At 44.1% G+C, this 19,409-nt stretch overlaps 2 long non-coding RNA genes across 6 annotated transcripts in view; one reads left to right on the top strand and one right to left on the bottom strand.

Annotated features, from left to right (window-relative positions):
* The window catches only part of LOC133044640 (uncharacterized), a 112,215-nt gene extending 106,490 nt beyond the window's left edge, over window positions 1–5,725 (top strand). For all 4 annotated transcript variants that reach the window (XR_009690007.1, XR_009690006.1, XR_009690008.1 and 1 more), the window contains 2 exons: window positions 3,415–3,580; window positions 3,821–5,725. This is a non-coding gene — a long non-coding RNA (uncharacterized LOC133044640). The remainder of the gene's footprint in view (window positions 1–3,414; window positions 3,581–3,820) is intronic.
* Window positions 1–17,813, bottom strand: part of LOC133044642 (uncharacterized) — a 73,056-nt gene extending 55,243 nt beyond the window's left edge. For both annotated transcript variants that reach the window (XR_009690010.1, XR_009690009.1), the window contains exon 1: window positions 17,556–17,813. This is a non-coding gene — a long non-coding RNA (uncharacterized LOC133044642). The remainder of the gene's footprint in view (window positions 1–17,555) is intronic.
* Between the last annotated feature and the right edge of the window lie 1,596 nt (window positions 17,814–19,409).

Below are 19,409 nucleotides of genomic sequence, written 5' to 3'. Positions count from 1 at the left end.
GATGTCACAGTGTGGCAGTCAGGACACCTGGCTCCTCCCATCTTGTGGTCCAACTGTCTCCAGGGCCTTGGGCAGAGACAGCATATGGACAAGGCATCCCCGAGTTCTCAAATGCCTTGTATTGGAAATGATACACATCGTCTCCACCTGCATTCCTGTTCCAGTTCTTTACTGATGCGCAGCAAATCACCCCACAACTTACTGGCTCACAACAGTGACAACATTCATTTTGAACTTGCAATTTGGACAGGGCTCGGTGGGGACAGCTTGTTTCTGCTCTGTGTGGTGTCTCCTGGGATGTCTTGGAGGCTGAGGGCCGCAGTTGTTGGCCACCTCACCTCCTCTGTTGCAGGCTAGCATCCATGGTACGTCAGCTGTGGCTGTAGCCAGAGCTTGTATACTTGAAACTTCCACGTGGCTGCCAGGCTGCCTCACAGCCTGGTTCCTGGGTTCTCATGGTGAGAGTCTCAAGAGGACAGGTCAGAGGCTGCCTTTTATGACTTGGTTTGCTAAGCCTCATGGTCCACCCAGACAGAAGGGAGAGACCTAGACCCCACGACTTGATACCGGAGTGCAGCATCACACACTGTAAGACATGAGACAAGGGTCCTCTTGATGTGGTTGTCTACAGATTACACATTAGCCGCAACCCCATCCGTGAGGACCAGTCTCTTGAGGACATCTAGATGCCAGGTGAGCTTAGGAAATACAGCTGGAGCTGGGCAGCCGCTTCAAAGTGATAGCGATGGCAGGAAAGCCCTTCTGGGTTGTACCAAGCTGGCCACATGCAATTTTTTCATGTCATGAATGGGTCCGTTGTAATGCTCACATGTCCTATGGAAGGGAGGCATCTCAGACAGGGCTTTGGCAGAAAAAGCAGAGTCATGCTGTGAATGCATGAGGTTCTGTTTAGGGAGAAAGTGTGATCACATGCTGCCCAGGCAGCTTCTGTACACTTTCCATCTTTAACATGGTCCAGTGGAGCCAGCCGGGCTAGACAAACCTGGGCTCAGCCGAGCAACTGCAGAAACAGGCTGTGCCTTCCCCTGCTGTTCTCCCTCCTCTTCCTCTGGCCCCTTCGTTCTTAGAGCTACTCTGATTTCCTGTGGATGCAAAACATCACAGTGAAGCAAGCAAGGCACTAGAACATTTATTCCACCATGTAGTTAACAAATTTAATGAGCACCTACTGTGTGCCAGGCTCTGGAGAAACCCTGTGAACTAGACAGACAGGAGGTTGTGGGGGTGGGGACCCCGGCCGTGGGCTTTATGCCTGATTTCAGCCAGAATCTGGCATGAGTGTGCTGTGCTCGGAAAGACAGGTGGGCAGGTCACAAAGAGTCTACTGACCTCTGTAGCAGACTGGTGGCAGGTCAATTAACCTAATTTAACCACCTAACTGGTAAACTACACACTCCCTGTGTCAGATGTGTAAATCAGTGCTGACAGATGACATGATAGAGATATTCTTGCTGTACACTTATCTGGGGGCAATTAATTATAACGGTCTGGAGTGGCATTTGTGCCTTGAAATACGGAGGCAGCTGAAGAAATTCTGTACATACTGCTGAAGCAAATGCAAAGCTAATTTGCATTTAATTGTAATCGGCATTCATTTAGGGTCCTGGCAGCTGAGCCGCACTGCGTGTCAGTCAGACACCTCGGTGGATCATGAAGTTACCCTCTTGAGTGTTTCAGGGACGCTGACTGCATCAGTAACAAGTGGCGTTTTGGAATCCAGCTCAGAAATGAGACAAACTATGAAAGAAACGTCAAAATCAGGAATGGAGAAAATTGCTGAGTGCCTTTGGAAAAACTTCTCCCCACCCACTCTTGAAAAAAAAAATCCCAGATCTTCTTTTATCCACCCTTTCAGCTGTAGCTGTAGAGCTAAAGCGTGTTTTGCTCAACAGGCAGAGAATGAGTGCTATTAACAAAGAACACATCAAATGTGGGACAACTTCATAGGAAGGGCTTAGAGGGAAAAAATAAAGAAATCAAGCGCCCAAGCTCTTGCTGGTTTTGAGGCCTGTCACGGGAGAAGACTTCATTGGCTACTGAGGGAGATTAATTGTTGTTTTTCTAGGAAGTTGGAAGCCACAGTACAGGATGTGTCTCATTTGAGTGTATAAAAAGTGGCCATAAAATCAGAAGACTTAAGCAATATTCAAAAACGGGCATCTGCATTCAGTTGTGTGCTCTCCCTTTCTAAGTACTTATCGTGGGTGGCTCTAGACTTAAACTGACTGTGTCATTACTTGAAACATTCTTGGAATCCCTCTTCAGAGGCTAAAGTATATTCTCATTGAATACTTTTGTTGTTCTTGTTCAGTCACTCAGTTGGATCCCACTCTTTGCTACCCAATGGACTGCAGCAAGCCAGACTTCCCTGTCCTTCACTATCTCCTGGAGTTTGCTCAAACTCAAGTCCATTGAGTTAATGATGCCATGCAACCATCTCCTCCTCTGTTGCCCTCTTCTTTTTCTGCCCTCAACCTTTCCCAGCATCAGGGTCTTTTCCAATGAGTCGGCTCTTTGCATCAGGTGGCCAAAACATTGGAGCTTCAGCTTCAGCTGCAGTCCTTCCAATGGATGTTCAGGACTGATTTCCTTTAGGATTGACTGGTTTGTCTCCTTGCTGTCCAAGGGATGCTCAAGAGTCTTCTCCAGCACCACAGTTTGAAAGCGTAAATTCTTTGGTGCTCAGCCTTCTCTATGGTTCAACTCTTACATGTGTACATGACTACTGAAAAAAGCATAGCTTTGACTATATGGAAATTTGTCAGTAAAGTGATGTCTCTGCTTTTTAATATGCTGTCTAGGTTTGTCATAGCTTTTCTTCCAAGAAGCAAGCATCTTTTAATTTCATGGCTGCAGTCACCATCTGCAGTGATTTTGGAGCCCAAGAAAATAAAATCTGTTGCTGTTTTCATTTTCTCCCCATCTATTTGCCATGAAGTGATGGGACCAGATGCCATGATCTTTGTTTGTTTGTTTGTTTTAATACTTTAGCTCTAAAATAATTTAGAGCCAAATCTGGATCCCATCTAATAAAAATGTGTGTGTGTGATATGCAGTGAGAATGGTTTTCTTATGTGGAGTTGACGCTGGCTCTGAAGCCATTCCTTGAGGAGTGCTCCTGCACTTGTTTGAAAGATAATGACCTTGCTGGAAGATGTCTATGGCCTAATATCTCCCATGCTTCTTTGGCTGTAGGATCCTTTCTTTATACATCTTTATTAACAGCCCATGTAACCACTGTTCCTCAAAATGTCCTTTGGGAAATGCTAAACTACAGCCACTACAAAGAAAGGGACGCACAGGAATACTCAGGAAGATGCAAGGGACTTCTGGTGAGACAAAGTAAATTGACTTTGTGTATCTCTTTTTTTTTCTCCCAATATGCCAACAAAGGAATACAAAAGATATATTCTCCAAAGCAGTAGAAGGCAACAGTGGGCAAAGGATTGCAATATATTCCTGGGGAATGAAGAAGCCCACAGAAGTGGCAAAGCCTTAAGAAAACGGAGGGAGCTAAAACCTAAAACCTAGATTCCCTGAGAGGAGATGTCATAGAAAGGTGAGCTGGTTTGCACCCAAGGAGGCGCAGACCTGGGAGGTACAAGATATTGCTCTGAGACAGTTTGTGGATGAGATACTAGTACAGACTGAATGTCTGTGTTCTCCCCAAATTCATATGTTGAAACTCTAACTCCCTGATGGGATGGTATTAGGAGTTGGGGCCTTGGGGAGGGTGTGAGGATAGAGTCCTCCCCAGCAAGATTAGTGCTCTTATAAGACTGCCTCTGTTCTCTGCCAGGTGAGGACACAAGAAGTCAGCGGTCTCACCAGAACCTGACCTCCAGAACCACGAGAAGTAAATTTCTGTTATTCATCAGCCCTTGGTCTATTGTATCCTGATTTAGCAGCCTGAGTAGACTGAGAAAGGTGCTGTAATAGGAAAGCAGGTAGAAGGTCTACCTGAAGAATGGTTATGTCCCCGGCAAGTTCCCCTCTCTTGTGTTCCCCTCCTGTCGAGAACTAGAAGCTGATTCTTCCTTGGGAAAATTGAAGTTGAGAGGCTATGAATTTCAAGACATCAGACAAAGATGTAAAGAGGGACAAAGTGGAGAAGGACACACCTGGGAACAAGGAGATTAAGTCTTGGTTTGGCAGTGTATGTTCATTCAGGTGTATGTTACAGAAAAATCCAAATGAAACCGATAAATGCATTTATAAAGTATGATGGCTTCAAATATCCCCCTCCCCCACCCTCCTCCTGTGGGACTGCTAGCCAAACGTCCGGAAGGCAGGAGGTCAGAATGTAGAAAATTCACCTATGGAGGGATTTGAGGCCCCAGAGGAATGCCTGCATGTACTGACATTTGGGCATTCTTCCCTTAAAAAGGCTGGGTTGTTGAGTCTTCATCTTAAAGTAAAGCCCTCTATTTTGTTCTGGCCACCATCACTCATGCCCAGTGAAGTCCCATCAGGCTTTCAGTACCCCACCTTTAAATCCAAGAAACTGCTAAAGCTTATAAGCATTTAGGGAAAATCTCTTCTGTGAAACAAAAACAAAACAACAACAACAAAAACAGAAATAGCGACACTGAAGAAAACAGAGATAATGTAGGGAACAGAAGAAAACAAACAAACTCAGTATTAATATGCTTGCAAGATAAGCGATGCTTTTCCATTGAAACTAGAATCCATTACTGTGAAGAAAAAGAATAATATATACACCAAAAGCACAGGCAGGAAAAGGAAAAAAAAAATTGATAAATTAGACTTGATCAAAAGTTTTGTATATCAAATGACACTATCAGAAAGTGAAAAGAGAACCCATAGAATGGGGAAAATATTTGCAAATCACATACCTGATAAGGATTAAAATTCAGAATATGTAAAGAATTCTTAAAACTTAACAAAAAATCCCAAACAACTCAGTTTAAAAGTACTTCAAAAGGCATTTCTCCAAAGAAGATATTCAAATGGCCAATGAGTTCATGAAAAGTTATCTAACATTGCAAATTATTAGGAAAATGTAAATCAAAACTATAATGTGATACTACTTCACATCTGTTAGGAGGGTTATTTTTTTTTAAATATCAGTAAATAATGATGAACCTCTTGTGTATTTAGGTAGGTAAAATGGTGCTGCCACTGTGGAGAACATTATGACAATTCCCCCAAATTAAACAGAATTATCTTATGATCCAGCATCCACTCTGGGTTATAGACTCCTGACAACTAGAAGCAGAGACTTGAACATGTTTGTGCACCAGTGTACACAAAAATATTTGTATACCAATGTTCATAGCAGCATTACTCACAATAGTCAAAGGGAGAAACAACTCAAATGTTCATTGACAGACAAATGGATATATGTACAGTGGAATATAATTCAGCCTTAAAAAGGAGTGACATTCTGACACATGCTGTAACAAGGAAATATTTATGCTAGGGGATGTATTACTAAGTCAGGCACAAAAGATTAAATATTTCATGATCCCACTCATATGAGGTACCAGAAAGTAGAATGTTGGTTGCCCAAGGCCATTGGGAGGGGGTGGGGGCACGAATGGGGAGTTATTGTTTAAAGGGGACTGAGCTTTGGTGTGGATGATGGAAAAATTCTGAAAATGGATAATGGTGGTGGTTGCACAACACTATGCATGTACTTGTACCACTGAATTACATATAAATGGTCAAAATGGAAAATGTTTATATATTGTTGTGGTTGCTGTTTCAGTTGCTAAGTCATCTGATTTTTAGCAATCCCATGGACTGCAGCCCGCCAGGCTCCTCTGTCCATGGGATTTCCCAGGCAAGAATACTGGGTTGCCAGTTCCTCCTTCAAGGGATCTTCCCAACCCAGGAATCGAACCATTGTTTCCTGCATTGGCAGGTAGATCCTTTACTGCTGAGTCACCAGGGAAGGCCATGTTACATATATTTTATCAGAATTTAGAAAAAAAAGTAAAGGAGAAAAAATGATAAGAAAGAGATCATGGAAATTAAAACTAGGACACCCCTTCTTCTAATATTTTATTAGAAAAATTAGAAGAGAAATAGGAAATATCCCCCCCCCCCCAAAAAAAATAAATAAGAGGACAAATGGAGGAAAAGAAATGAAGATCTAGAAAATTTTAGATTGAATCAGGAAGTTCTGTGTCTAATTCCCAGGAGTTCCAGAAACAGAAAACAGAGTGCATACAATCATGAAAGGATTAATACAAGAAAATTCCCCAGAAATGAAGGGTATGATGTTGTCTAGATCGAAAGGGCTCGTGATGGACTCAGAGAAACATACCAAGGGCTGAAGAAAAGTCTGCACGGGGCACAGTGTCGTGAAACTGGGGTAATGAAATGACCCGAAAAGATTTCAGAAAACATGTCACACACAAAGGACTGGAAGGGGGACAGCACTGATGTCTCTGCAGTGACACTGAGAGTTTGGAGACACAGGTCACAGGGGCAAATTCTAAAAACTGGGTAAGAATGTGCAGGTAACCTTGTTGCAGGCTGCGCTGAATCCTTATAAGATTATTTGTTCTCTAAGGCCCTCCTCTGTTGGCCTGTCAGACTAAGAAAGGGTCTTTGCCATCACTTTATAAAAGGCATTTTCAGTTCCCTTTTCTTAAATTTCAGCTTTATGGAGGTGTAACTGGCATATAGAGCTGTAAGATATTTAGAGCGTCACTATGGGGATTTGATATGTGGGTACCTGGGATCATCTGCTCCCAGGACAGCATGAGAGTCTGTCCCAGAAAGGGAGGAGTCCAGAGAAGAGACAAATGACTCAGCTTCCTTTCTTTATTCTCCTGGTTTTGAGGCCCTGGAATATCCTTGGCCTCTGACTTCCTGTTTTTTGGTTTACTCTCTCCTTTGGCAGAGTTCATCCACCAATAGCTTCCTAGGGAAATGGAAAATTTGAGGCCCTATGTGCCAGCAAAGCCTTAGTTCTACCTCCAAATTTACTGGACAGTAAATCACCTAAGAAACAGAGGACCCCAAGGTAAATCTGTCCAAGGAGGGTAGGTGCTCAGTTAAGCATCTCTGAGGGAGCCTGTGCTGTGTCCATACAGAACTGTGGATGCGGGGAGAGAGTGACATGGACACACATGTAAGTGTGGCAGAACTACTGGAACGTCTGGAGAGGAACTGGGATCCACACAAACAAAACCGGACAATGAACTGAATGGAGTGATTATTAACCCCTGGAAAAGAAGTGTGTGCGAAAGGAGTATTGACCTGTGTGCTAATCGGCTCAGTGTGTGAAAGTCACTCAGTCTTGTCTGACTCTTTGTGACCCCAGGAACTGTAGCCCGCCAGGCTCCTCTGTCTGTGGAATTCTCTAGGCAAGAATGCTGGAGTGGGTTGCCATTTCCTTCTTCTTCCTGACCCAGGGATTGAACCCACCTCTCCTGCACTGCAGGCAGATTCTTTACCATATGAGCCACCAGGAAAGCCTGATGGGCTCAGTAAGAAGGATAATTGTATATTGATACCTGGTTGACTATTGATAAAACTCAATACTGTGATAAACCTGAGTTGGGAGGGTGGAAAAAAGCAGCAGGGATGGGAGTGGGGCAGGTGGTGAGAGGTAAGTTCTTATACACCATGGTGGGATTTAATAGTTAATGTCTAAACTGACAAACCAAGAATTAGAAATAGCAATATATTATTTAGAAATGTGATTGTAAACACTTGAGGGAAATCAAAAGAACTGATTATAGTTAACTCTGGGGACCATGCCTAGATCGTTTGATTGGATTTTTTTGAAAGCTGTGTGTGATGCAAACATCTGTGTTTGATAAAAAATGTAAATTAACCAGCATATTCTCAATTTATGAAGATCTGTGAAATAGAAAAGTTCCTCAAAAGATAAGGTTATGATTTGCATATTAAAATCAGAGATGTGCTTGTATGGGTTGAGCCTCTGAAAGACTTCCGCTGGTTGCTCTTGTATGGAGATGGTTCACCAGCCCTGTGGTACACCAGTGACTACCATAGCCCAGGACACCAGGACAATCACAGTCCCCTCAGTAGTTCATTTTGGAATTTTGAAATTTATAATCGATCATCTCTTTTGTTCTCTTCTCTCCCACTTTTCACTTCTGATATTCCATGATCTCATAGGGTCGCTCAGGTACATGATGGTTGGGGGGCCAAGCCCATTTCAAGGATGGCACCAGGTACCTGGCAATTCTGATTGCAAGTCTCCTGAGGGCAGAGACTTTGAATTATTCAATTAAATACACACTTAACTGAATCTCTATTGAAGGCATGATCCTTGCACTAGATAAACAAATATGAGCAAAGTAGCATCCTTGATGTCAAGGCAGAGATGGTCATGGTTACTCATAATGCCGAAGCTAGACATTTAAAGTATTTTAATAGACAAATTGGGGAGAAAACTTCCTACGTGGTGCTAGTGGTAAAGAACCCGCCTGCCAATGCAGAAGATGCCAGAGACAAGTGTTTGATTTCTGAACCGGGAAGATCCCTTAGAGGAGGACATGGCAACCCACTCCAGTATTCTTGCCTGGAAAATCCCATGGACAGAGGAGCCTGGCAGGCTGCAGTCCACAGGGTCGCGCAGAGTCGGAGATGACTGAAATGACTTAGCATGCATAGAGACAATGTCTTAGCCTCAGTTCTTTACCTAGGGGTGCTCTTCCAGGGAGTCCCTTGCCTGGAACAGTCTGTGGGCATGTGTATTTGGGGTGGGATGGCTCTGGCCTGTCTTGTCCCTCATTAGTCAAAGTTTGCCCTAGGCAGGACATCACCTGCACTGCCGGCCTTTGAGCAGGCGAGATCCTACCCTGAACAGGGAGCAGCTTAGAGTTTGGAAGTGATAGGAGAAACAGGCCCTCTGCGGGGCTGGTCAGGTAGGGCCAAGGACTGGGCACCAGACTCTGCACTGAACTAACAGCTGAGGGTCAGGACTTGGGGAATGGACTGTGGTGGAGGAGGCACGAAAACCTGGCTGAGTGCAAGCACTAACCCACTCCCAAGCAATCCTACCCTCTGAGCTTGCAAACAGCTCCGCTTGTAAATATTAGCAATTCTGATTGTTGGCCAGGAAGTGTGATGTCATTTTTTTATTTTTTAGTCTAAATAAAGGAAGACAAGATCTCTCTCAGATCAAGGCAAGTAGTCCTGGCAGATGAGTTTATCAGAAGACTGTAAGCTCCCGGAGTGTCTTTTTCTCTTTGGTCCTGGGACGAGAGAATCAATACATTCCTGTTGATTTATTAGATGAATAGACCTTATGGGAAAAAAAATAAAATAAAATTACACAATCTGGATCGGCTATTCTAAAACCTTAGTGTCCCCTGGATGGGAGTTTGCGTTTTTTAAGCAAGCTCGAGGTGATCCAGGTGTGGGTGGTTTGTGGACTAAAATAAGAGCAACACTGCTGAAACCTGGGGGTTTGTGGCCATATGGATGTGACCTGTAGAAGGTCACACTTTATGTTTACTCGCAGCGGGGCCACACCTACCGGGCACAGCTGCAGATACCACATTTTCCTTCCTATCCCTGAGGGGTTGGAGCAACATTTGCTACAGAAAAAGGAACTTGATCACAATGGTAACAAATAACTTGTAAACAAGCAGAGTATAGAACTGTCTAAACAGTGTGGTTCCCGCAGTCCCATTTTGGGCTCGAGAGTCCCATTTCTCTCCCTAATAACCCCATCCCCTAGGATTGAACTTCTTAAGCATTTCTTAGGCACTGACTTTGTACCAGGCTCTGTGCCTCCTTCTGGAGACGAAAGGTATTTAAGACACAAAGTTGTTCAAGCCTTAAAACCTTCCACTGCACTGGCACTTCCTGTGGGGGAAAAATGCGGCCTTTTCCCCTGTGAATCCAGTCGCCAGACATGTGCATGTGAAATAAGCAATGGTGAGCAGGTGAAGACTGCTGAGGTGTGAACCTGGGAAAACCACTTTTGTTCATCTGAGACAGTGAGACACTTTGTTGTTTGCTTCACTTCAGTGGGAATGGATGGCCATTTTTGCCTGGGGGCTCTAAGCCTGTGGGTCACTTTGACACAGAAGCAACCTTGGTGTCCAAACCAGGCGATAAGGCCTTTGAAGACAACATTCCACAGTTATCTCAACTTGGCAGTTTCCAAGGAAACAGGACCCTGAGTCCACTTAGCACTGCTGGTAATCAGACTGTGACGTCCCCAACATAAGCGAAATAGAACAAGTTTCTGATGGGACCCAGCTGAGGCCACATGGGGTGCCTCCCAGGGCAATACCACAGCTGGGAAATGATGAGTGACCTCCCTTCTCAGAGCAATCACTGCTTTTCTTACCTAATAACAACGTTCCCAATGACTGCCTCAGCCCCACTTCATCCTCCCTCCCCTGGGTGATGAGTACTGCTCTGCAGGTTTCTAAACTGCCTGCAGCCTGGCAGCCTCCACTGCAGAGCAGTTCCCTCTCCCCCAGTCTCTCTTTAAATCACTCTGCACCACCCCACCTCCCCTGTGATGAGCCGTCCCACACCCTGCGGTGTTTGATCATCCTTGATGTAGCAAGTTATAAACCTAAATTTGTTTGCCTGCTGGCGTGTCCATGGTGGTCTTTATCTAATGGGCTTTATCAAAGCTTGTGTGTACCTTTGTGTGCGCGTGCATGCTCAGTTGCTTCAGCTGTATCTGACTCTCTGCAATCTCATAGACTGTAACCCGCCAGACTCCTCTGCCCATGGGATTTTCCAAGCAAGAATACTGGAGTGGGTTGCCATTTCCTTCGCCAAGGGATCTCCCTGACCCAGGGATTGAACCTGTGTCTCCTATGGCTCCTACATTGGCAAGAGGATTCTTTTACCACTGAGCCACCCAGAAAGCCCCTTATCAAAGGGCAAGGGCTGGCAAAAGTGAGATTCTTTCCTTCCCATGGCTCACTGGCAAATGTTTTACAGGATCTCAGATAAGAAAGGAAAAGGAAAGGGCACCGATTCGTAGTGTTTGCCTATTTGTGTGGTGGAAATATTCTCACTTGGGTCAATTTCAAGCTACTGATATGACTTCACTGAATGCTGAGTTGGGAAGAGACCCACATAATCAGCTTTTGGTGGATTCATACCAGTGGGCTCAAGCACATCTTGGCCACTTTCTCACCCGTCTTCCTCAAGCAGCAACATATTTTTTGCTCATTCAGTTTTCCAGATTTTGTTTCCCCCTGGAGTAGCATAAGATTTTTTTCTTTCCCTGCATTTGGGTAAGGAATCTGGCACCTGGCTGATTTATAAGCAAGTCCTGAGAAATGTCATGACTGAAATAAAAACTCATGGACAGTGAACTCACATATAAAAGTGGGCAAATAGCAAAGAACCCAAGGTTTTAGAGACCAGCAAACACACAGTTGGGCTTCCCTGGTGGCTCAGCTGGTAAAGAATCCGCCTGCAACATGGGAGACCTGGGTAGATCCCTGGGTTGGGAAGATCCCCTGGAGAAAAGAAAGGCTACTCACTCCAGTATTGTGGCCTGGAGAATTTCATGGACTATATAGTCCATGGGGTTGCAAGAGTAGGACACGAATGAGAGAATTTCACTTTCAACACACATTCACATGTCCCAGTCAGGTGCCTCACTGAAGGTGGTTTTCTGGCCAAGGTAGAGGGCAAATGACTTCGTCCTGGAGGAGAGAAACATCCCCTCTTAAGATAGCAACCCCAGTTCATCTTCCTTTGGCCTAAATTTAATCTACCAAACCGATAGCAAGACCTGCCTTTTTTCTTTTCTTTTTTTTTAAATTCTACAAAGAAAACGATCTTTGCGGAATACCCAAGGAGTAATTATAGATAATGGTCCACGATCTGGCAGCTTACAAGTTCAGCCACTTGGCTGAGAAATGAATTCCCTGTCTGCTACTACAAGACCTCATTATGTGCTGCACTGGTGAATTCATAATGAAAAGACTTAAAAAGTGTCTGATAGCAAAAGAAGCTCCTTTCTTAGCTTGACTGGCCTCCAGAGCAGCGCCCTAGGGAACTCAATGCAAATTTCCAACAAGATTACCAGCAGCTTCTTATCATCCCCTTGGAATGCTGGGAATGTGGGAACTGTGAAAAGCCCACAAAGATGGAAATACCGTGGTTAAAGGGAGAAAAAGAGAAATTTTCAGTTTGATGAAGAGAAAGAAAATGGTTTAAGGTAGGCTGAGAGAATTGGTATTATTTTTCTAAAAAAGCATAAGCCCTTTTGACAAGATTACAAAGAAAATAGATCTCACCTTAAGTCAGTACTTCGCTGGACAGAGCTACATAGTATCTTGTGCTGAGGGTACCAAATAAAGTTCACCATCTACAGAGGGAGAGAAGTCCTCAGGGCAGCCACTTACTTCTTTGCTTTTAGACTCAATCTTAGACTTTTCCCTGCAAGCTGTGTCTCTGAGCCAGGCTCTCTGAGTCACTGGCTTCAGGTCAGTTTCAAGGTGGTAGGAGCACCAGCAGTAGAATGAAAAATGGAAGATGCTAGGATAGCCATCCCCATTTGTCTCTATTTTGGGTGGTGACCCAGGGGTGCCAGCTCTCATGGACCAGATCTGGCTAGGTAGCCTTGATTTCTGAATTCTGAGAGCAGTTATTTTTCCTTCATTCCTCCAGCCCCACCCAGCAGGTAGCTAGCAGCTGTCCAGTGTCATTACAATCTGCATTGCCTCATTGTCCCCTCTTGAGCTTGTCAACTCTCTCAATACCTTTGTAACTAGTTTATTGCACTGAAGTCTTGGCATGTTCAACTCCTACTGAACTTCCTAGAGTGACCTTGATTTAATTATCTACAGGTTGACCTATATAGAAAGTGTAAACAAATAGTTATAGTTTATGTGATGTTGCTAGAAGTGGTCTGTGCTTATGCTATGGGGACCTAGAGTGGCTTTCTTTTATTTGTGGGGACCAGGAAGGCTTATCCTAAGTGGAAAATTTGAAAATGAGCTCCGAAATTGAGTTGGAAGTTCTGAGGCAATCAGTCAAGGAGGATCAAGCAGGAGGAGACTGAGTATTCCAATTGTTTGCAAAAAGCAAGGCAGGGTGACAGGGGATAGTGTTTTAGAGGAATGTCAAATAATCAGAAATTTTTGAAGAATGGGTCAGGCACAAAGCACGTAGCATTCTTGGAGGTTAGCGATTTGGATTCTAGTCTTTTTCTTCATTTTTCTAAAAAACTTTTGGCTATCCCCTACAGCTTAAGTGACCTTAGTTCCCGGATCAGGGATCCAACTTGCATCCCTTGCATTGGAAAGCAGAGTCTTAACCATCGAACTACTGCAGAAGTCCCCAGATTCAAAGTTCTATGACTGCAGATGTCACTACTGCCATAGAAGCCTTCAGTTTCCCAGGACTCAGAGGATGGGAACAACCACGTGGGAAACAGCTGGAAAAGTCAGTACCGTGCACTGACTCTTATTCACTCTACCGATGTGAAGGACCATTTGCCTAGCTGGCACCCAATGGACCCACCCAGTGGAGGAACTTTAAACTATGTGCTTAATGTGATATCAATATTACCTAAAGTCTCTAAATTGCAAGGCACTCTCATTGAAAGTCAGATAGTGACTTCCTGGAAGATTCACTTGCTTGCCTCCATTTTATCAGGGTGGGGGTGGAGAGGCAGAAAGAGAATTCCCAACTCACTGCTTGCAAAGAGCCCAGAGTACATCTGTTAAATCTTTTTCTTTCGATTATAGCAAAAAATGCCTAAAATTTAATTTTTATTTCCTCCCCAAATATACACATACCAAAGGCAACTGTGGCCTTTCTGCTGGGGGAGGTCACAGATTTCAGTTTGGGAAACATATGTTGGAATCTGCCACTGACACCGTAGGATTAATGCAGAAGGATCCTCTTGATTCAAGGGTGATATTTACATTTCTATGCCATAAAGTGTCTTTATTTCCCAGCAGAGTGAATTTTCAAAGATGATTCTCATTCACTCATGACTTAATACTTCCCCACAGCTTGGTGAGGCAGTCGAAGCAAGTGGAGAGGGTGCAGTTACTTGCCAGAGAGCTTCTAATAGACTCCCATCAAGACCAGGGGTGGCATCTAGGCCTCTATTTTTGGCACTTTCTACAGTCTTTGTGGGGATGGGATGGCTGCTGTCATAGCAAGTTTAGGCGCTGAAGAGTTCCAGGGCTAACATTCCATTCAAAAACACAGAAGCTACCTGGTTGACTCTGGTTCTCCCTTAGACTACATTTAGGAGGCCATGTTCAAAGAGAGATGTTCAACCTGAGACAGAGCCTCCAAGGCTTTCCTTTCTCACTACCAACCATCTGACCCCAAGAGAAATGCCCTTCTGACCCCTACTGGCTGTGGTGGCACATGCACTGAGCAAGCACAGAGAATCATTTGAGAGCTGGTGTCGGAAATACTCTCCCATACACTCTCCCGCTATGATTGGACAAGAAGGTTAAATATAGGAAAGCTTGACTCAGTCCTGATTAAACATGCTGGGAAGACAGAAACAAATAATCACCCAGTATATAGCAATAATGGAGCAACAAAGTAAATATTAAGGCAGAGGCTTGCTATCAATATTTAACTAGCAGATTAATGTACAGAGGACGCACTTTGGAGAATAGGAGGGTGACCAGAGAGGCGGAAATGGCTCAATTATGATACACTGTCACAGCCTGGGAAGAGGTAGGGGTGCCTGCATTGTTTAACCTCAGGTTACCAGCACACACCAGAGGTAATCAAGGGTGATTAAGCAGGGGGAGGATGATGAGAGATAATTCTAGGCTCATTAGCATAAAGAATTTGTTGCGAGTATGGAATAGAGACATGCTGTAAATTCTGGCTGAGATTTCATCCCTATGATTCCTGCATATCTGTGTCTCCCTCATCAAAAATTCTCTTAGGTTTTTTCCATCCTTTATTTGCTCAACTAGGACAAAGAATCTTAAGGACCACTTCGCATCTTGGGGCAATGCTTCCAACTACGACTTAACCTAATATTCCTGTCTTGTGTTTATGCAAAGAAATCTATTTCTTAGCCTATTACTTTCCAACCACTTCTCAGAATGGGGAAACTGTCTAAGTATTGCACACAAGATATTTTTCATGGTAAGTGTGGGACCTTCTGAATTAAAGACTAAAGTGTGTATTAACATATCAAAGCAGCCGTGATTCTTAAAGAAGGATGTAGTTGTATATAGCATTTCCTGAAAACATTAGTCCCTCAGAACCGTTTTTATGGGAGCATCTTAAATAACCAAGATTTCATGGAAGGCTTTTGATGAAGGGTTTTCTCCTCCTGTTGTCTTCCTCGGTCATCCCACCAGTTTCAGTTACTGGGTTACCTCTACAATATTTTGTTCCTCCTTCTTTCGTGTTTGGGGTGAGATGGCCACCGGCTGATTTTCTAGGATCTTTGTAACAGGAGTGAAAATGCCTGAGGAGACCCCATCCTCAAATGTGCACACTCTGGAGCCTTCCCCAGAGCACTGAACACTTTAATGTACTTTATCCTTAGAAGTTAGAGTAACATGCAGACACTTCAGCACTTAATAAATTAAAAAAAAAAACAAAAAACAAAAAAAAACCACCCTGTTCCTCAACAGGAAATGACAAATTTCAATCCCACTGGGACTGCATCATATTCTGATACCATTGCTCCAAAGCTAATGAAATGTGAACCTCTTGGAGCCAGGAATGCAATGATCACCTCTTCATGATTTAATACTTTAACGTCTCTGAGTTTTCTCCTGGCTCCCTCTGGCATCTTGTTCTCCACTCCATTCTGAGTCTCACTAAGAATTTCTCCAGAAGCTGCACAGAAACAGGGATGTTTGGTCCTTAAGGCAGGGATTTATGCATCAGGAGATTAAAACCAATGAGAGAGAATTTCAGGGGTCAGGTTTCTCTAGAAAGAGCTCTGTTTCATTCCTGTCTTGGATACTATGGATGAATTCTGCCAGTAATTCTGTTCTCAAAACTATTTTATTCTTTATTAAGTTATTTATTAAACCTATAATGATGCTAGTTTGTTCAGCCATTTGGCTTAAGTTTGAAAGTCCTATTTCTGTCATATCCTGTTATTTTATTTTCTAATTATAAGTTTTTGCTTATTCATATTCTATATATAACACCAAATAACTGTTGTTGCTTTGGTTTCTTGATTTATGTTTTTTCCTAGATTGTGTTATTTTTTTTTCTATGATGTTTTTGTGTTTTCTGTTATTTATCTGGTGCCCAGATGCTTCTCTTTATCCTGTTTATGCTTGGACCACTGAGCCTGGGCCATATCTTTGCTCTGACAAGAATGGCTAACTCTTGACTTTCTCCTCACTCTGTCCGATGTACAGTGTGAGCAAAATGAGAAAAGAGGGGGGCAAGATCATCTTTGTTAGCGTATCTGGGCTCAATTTTAAGATTTTCTTCAATGTTCTAAATTCAACATTTAATCAGTTATTAGATGTTATACTGGTTTAGCCAAAAATGTCAAAGCCACAGTGATTTAAACAACATAGAAATTTGTATTTCTCTTGGAGAAGGGGATGACAGAGGATGAGATGGTTAGATGGCATCACAGACTCAATGGACATGAGCTTGAGTAAACTCCAGGAGCTGGTGATGGACAGCGAGGCCTGGCGTGCTGCAGTTCATGGGGTCACAAAGAGTCAGACACGACTGAGCAACTGAACTGAACTGAACTACGTAACTAACTGAACATAAACCATCTGGGTTGGTGGCACAGACCTGTCAAGGAGCCTGAATTCTACCTGCTTGTCAATCTGTCTATGCATTATGGTGGTACTTGGCTTTCACTGGTACATCCACAGGCAGGCAGTGTGAAGGGAAAAAGAGCAAGAAAAGGGCATAATTACTGTTTTTTAAAGATAGGAACCTGAGGTTTCAAGCATTACTTCCTCTCCCATATGACTGGCTCGATTGTAGTCACAAGGGCACAGAGTAGCAAGAGGGGCTGGGAAAGGTAGTCTTTCTCCCCGGAAGTCAGACGGTCAGGTGAAACGGGAATTCTATCACTAAAGGAGAATTTCCCTTGTGGTTCAGCTGGTAAAGAATCTGCCTGCAATACGGGAGACCTGGGTACAATCCCTGGGCTGGGAAGATCTCCTGGAGAAGGGAAAGGCTACCGACTCCAGTATTCTGGCCTGGAAAATCCCATGGACTACAAAGTCCATGGGGTCGCAATGAGTCAGACAAGACAGAGCGACTTTCACTTTCATCACTAAAGGAAGAAATTAAAGAATGAGTTGGTTCTGCTGCACCAAATTTCCCATCCCCTAATGGGGGGATGTAATTCATTTCCAGGGAGGGAATATACATTCACAAATCAGAAAACAGAACTGTCACAAATACTAGCAAACTCTTCCCCAACACAAACGGTCCTCCACGACAGACACACGTCAGAACCAACTGGCAATGCCCAAATAGCACTTTGTCCTCACAAAAGGTCCTCGAAGTCAGACACACATCAGAACCAACTAGCCAAATACCCAAACTTGGAGCACTTTGTGCTCAAAAGAAGTTAGCCCAGCTGCACACCAGTGGACTGACTGACTTACTGCGTCTTGGAGCTCCTCAGCTTGTCCAGACACATGTTTCCGTTCCACCGAGGAAAAGCCTAAGTTAACAGCCAGTGCCGAGCAGAGGAGACACAGGGAGGATCCCAGAAGCAAATGGTTTCAGCAGCCACTAGGAACATCCCCCCAAACCCCTCTCCTTGGGACAGGCAGCCATGAGCAGCGGCTCCTCACAGCTACCCTGGTGCGCCCTCATGGCGGCGACGCTGCTCGGGAAAATCCCGGGAGCCAGATGTCGCGAGAGACCCATGGCGGGAGCCAAAACCCCGACCGGGAGTGGGGATTCCGCTGCTCGTCACTCTAAAGCCGATAAAGACGCGGAGCTGGTAGAAAGGGCAGTTTGCTTTATTTCAAAGGCTGGCAACCTGTGCGGGGGATGGGTGGGGGAGGGCAGACTCCTGTCCAAAGGCCAGCTCCCCCGACACAATCACAGGGCAAGAGCCATTTAAGCGATGGAGGGAGGAAACGGCACAGTCGGCTGACTGTCATCTTGAAATTGGTCACAGGGTGGTCTAATCAGTGTCGTCTTAATTGTTTTAAGTACACTTAACCTTTAGTTCCACAGTTGATTTGTTCCCATTTCTTTGAGTTCAGTTCTCAACTGTGGCTGCTTCTGTCATGGCTACAGTCTGACCATCATGTCCTTAACCTCTTTGAGCTGGTGGGGGGGTTTCAGTATCTATAAGACTGTTCGTAAGATATGGCTCAGAATATTATCTGTAGCCTTTGAGGAGGAACTAAAGGTCCTTGACGTTGCTTAATGACCAAACTATTATTACTTGGTCTCATTTGAGTGTTTTCCTTTGTGTATTTTCTCAATTCTCTGATTAAACTTATTGTTTGGCTGAAGTTTTTCTACATATAAAAGGTAAGCTGAGGACAGGAGTTGCAAGGACCATAGGGTCCTGCTCTGTTTCAGTAGGGTGTGAAAGACATTTTTAAGAAAAAAACTCGATATATGAACCCTCCAAGTTCTTGCTCCAGAACAAACTTCTGGTAGGTTAAACCTGCCCTGAAATTCCACACACACACACACCCCCCCCCCCCGCCCCCCATTTTCCATTTCCACTGAAGTTCTCTTTTTCCAACCAATCACCATGGCTCCTTCATTCAACAACACTTATTTAGGACCTATAGTGTGACAGGAGCTATTCTGTGTGCTGCGGAAACCGCAGAGAACTCAATACACAAAAGTCACTGTCTGTGTAGAATTTGCATTCTGTTAGTATTAGTGGGGCTTCCCTGGGGCCCCGGGTGGCTCAGATGGTTAAGAATCTGCACGCAGTACAGGAGACCTGGGTTTGATCCCTGGGTCAGGAAGATTCCCTGGAGAAGGGAATGGCTACCCACTCAAGTATTCTTGCCTGGAGAATTCCATGGACAGAGGAGCCTGGAAGGTTACAGTCCAAGGGGATGCAAAATGTTGGACACGACTGAGTGGCTAACGCTCACTTTTTTTCACTTTTCAGTATAGATGGATAATAAAATAAGTGAGTAAGGTATATAGTAAACAAAAAGGTGATGATTTATATGGAAAGAAAAAATAGGGAGCAGATATGGGATTGCACTCTGGGTATAATTTGACCTGTTTTTTTAAAAAAAATTTTTTGTTATTATTAAAAAAAATATTTGTTTACTTTTGACTACGCTGGGTCTTTGTTGCTATGTATGGGCTTTCTCTAGTTGTGGTGAGAGGGGGCTGCTCTATAGCTGCAGTGCATGGGCTTCTCATTGCTGTGGCTTCTCTTGTTGCAGAGCATGGGCTCTAGACTGTGGGCTTCAATAGTTGTGGCGCATGGGTTTAGTTGCCCTGTGGTGTGTGCGATTCTCCCAGAG

This window comes from Dama dama, chromosome 23 (genome assembly GCF_033118175.1).
Source record: "Dama dama isolate Ldn47 chromosome 23, ASM3311817v1, whole genome shotgun sequence".
Lineage (NCBI taxonomy): Eukaryota > Metazoa > Chordata > Mammalia > Artiodactyla > Cervidae > Dama > Dama dama.
Note: the sequence above shows the minus strand (reverse complement) of the source record. Positions and strands in the feature narration are given on the sequence as shown.